General features: G+C 30.8%; 1 non-coding gene across 1 annotated transcript; it reads left to right on the plus strand.

The window, feature by feature from the left end:
- Window positions 1–1,692: 1,692 nt before the first annotated feature.
- Window positions 1,693–1,764, plus strand: TRNAH-GUG (transfer RNA histidin (anticodon GUG)). Its single transcript has one exon. It is a non-coding gene; the product is annotated as a tRNA-His (tRNA).
- The last annotated feature ends 1,068 nt before the right edge of the window (window positions 1,765–2,832 follow it).

Here is a 2,832-nt window from a genome sequence, read left to right on the forward strand (position 1 = left end):
ACAAAAATCAAAAGTAGAAATACCTCTTTGAAACCGGTAACTAGCTGTGGGAACTCCGTTGTTGAGGCAAAGCCAGAGCAGACACTTTATCTTCTCCGGTATTCTCAAGCGCCAAAGCCAAAGCCAATTTTCATTATCATTCCAGCCAAATTTCTTCTTCAATAGCCATTCATACCCGCTTTTAGTCGAGTAGGTGAGAGTATTTGAGTTTGTCCAAAATCAACCTGTTTTATCTCCTGCCTGCTTGATAGGATCAAAGAGCATCAAATCAAGTTTAACTTCTTCCGGAATCATTGTGCAAAGAATATCCCACCGCCAAAGCCCAAGGTGCTAGACATCTTCTAACTTCAAGTGAGAATCAGAAATGTGCACAAAAGGAACCAAAGGAGCTAGCGTTCCACATGGTCGCCAAGCATGATACCAAAAGGATTGAGACATCCTGCCTGTACACCAATCAAAACCATCACGAAGCTTTTCTATTGTCTTATAAATCGCTCGCCAAGTGCTTGAAACATTATTAGAAAATTTGGGTGAAAAGCAAGAACTCCCAGATAAATATTTTGCCAACATAATTCTTACCCAAAGCTTATCTTTATTATGCAATAATTGCCAAACAAGCTTTCCGAGTAAAGCAAAATTTACGCATTGAGTATCTCTAATTCCCAAGCCTCCATATTTTCTTGGAGTGACAACTTTGCTCTACTTGACCAAATTTAAACAATGCTCCCCCACCTTTCCCTTCTACAAGAATTGTCTAAGCACAGAATCAATCTTTTGATAAACCGAAGTAGGAAAAAGAGTCACTTGCATCTGATAAATAGGAAGAGAAGAAGCAATAGATTTAATTAAGCAAAGCCTGCCTGCTCTGAGCCGACCTTTCCAACTAGCCAGCCTATTCTTGATCTTCTCTAAAGAGTCCGAAAAAATAGATCTAGCAGCTCGAGGATGATTAAGGTTAACCCCCAAGTATTTGCCTAGGTCACTAGTAAAAGGAATATGAGAAACACCAGACAAAATTTTCTTCCTTCTATTAGAGATATTTCTAGAACAAATAGCTTTAGATTTTTCAATGTTAACCTTCATACCTGAAGCTTTACAGAACAACTCCAAGGTGTGCACAATATTCTGAACTTGACTTTTCTTCGCTTTACAAAAAAGGAGGAGGTCATCTGCAAACATCAAGTGAGAAACTCTAGGTCCCCCTCTAGAAACAGCCACACCATCCCAAATACCCTCGTCAACTTGTTTGGAAATGAAGCACGCCAATCTCTCCATGCACAAAACAAATAAATACGGAAAAATTGGATCTCCTTGCCTGAGCCCTCTGCGAGGTTGGAAGCTGCAAATAGTATTTTTAAAACACAAAATACATATTAAAAATAAATTAAACTACACATGTATCTATATAAAAATACATAATGACTGATTTTAGTGACCAATTATAATGTACAAAACTGCAAATAGTATTTTTGATTAAAATGGGTCTTAATAAATGCATAACACTCGGTAATAATTATTATCATACATGCCATTGCAACAAAATAAAATGAAATCCCATTGATTTTTTCATTTTAATCCTTATGTTATGCTAAAACTTCATGAAATGCTTACAAAAAGCAAGTGGCCAATTATTCTCTAAACAAAATTTTACTAGTAGTTTAATAATTTCTGATATTGGCTGTTATCAACATAGTGGCTGTAGTTTAGTGGTAAGAATTCCACGTTGTGGCCGTGGAGACCTGGGCTCGAATCCCAGCAGCCACAATTTTCGCTTTTAATTGTTTATATTAAAGTATTTACATTGTTTAAAAAAAAATGACCTATCTGGCTAAAATTTTTAATTAAGATTAAGTTTAATATATTTTGATTTTATTTTTTGTCTGTCAGATTGTCAATGTGAATAGAAAATATTTTATCGTTTGAAATGAATAAATTACGTTTCATTAGCCATCTAAATGACGTTGATCAAGTGATGACAATAATAGGATAAGAAAAACCAGCATATTATATTATATTATTTATGCAATAGTGCTTCTGTAGTTTCCTGCATAGTTTCCACTTTCCAGCTGTTCTTCCACCCCCGTTGACAACATCAATCATAATCACTTCACTTAACAACTAAAAAATCAACGAATAATATATTCGTAATCCAAAAAATAGTATATTATATTTTATGGAGGATATAATCACAACTGGTGTATGTGTTTTATATTTAATCAATAAAGTGAGAGAGATATTATCTATTGTTAATAATTTTAGTATTTACCCAGTAATTAAGGAAGGTTGGTTTTATATACGGGGGATGTTCCTATAAAGACAGAAAATATTTTTTTTAAAAATATTTTTTAATAATTAAAATTTAATACATATAATCACTTAAATTATGTTATTTTTATCAAAATTATGTCAGACAAATTAATTTGACTGAAAAATAGTGAATCAAATTTTGAATGCGTCTAAATTAATATTATTTTTTATAAAAAATGACTATAATACCCTTATTATATAAAATGACTAAAATATTCTTATTATATATATTAATTTTGAAAATTCTAAATTCTAACCCTTTTCTTCTCTATCGTTATTGGGTTAGAATTTAAAGTTTTCAAAATTTATATATAATGAATTTAAAGTTTTCAAAATATATATATATATATATATGATAGGAATATTTTAGTTGTGTTTTATAATAGGGATATTGTAGTAATTTTTTATAAAAAATATTAATTTATACTGATTTAAAAATTTAATTTATTAATTTTTTTGCTAAATTGATTTGTCTAGTCTAATTTTAATAAAAATAATACAATTTAATTAATTATATGTGTTAAA

This window comes from Arachis ipaensis, chromosome B10 (genome assembly GCF_059453495.1).
Source record: "Arachis ipaensis isolate K30076 ecotype BB chromosome B10, ASM5945349v1, whole genome shotgun sequence".
Lineage (NCBI taxonomy): Eukaryota > Viridiplantae > Streptophyta > Magnoliopsida > Fabales > Fabaceae > Arachis > Arachis ipaensis.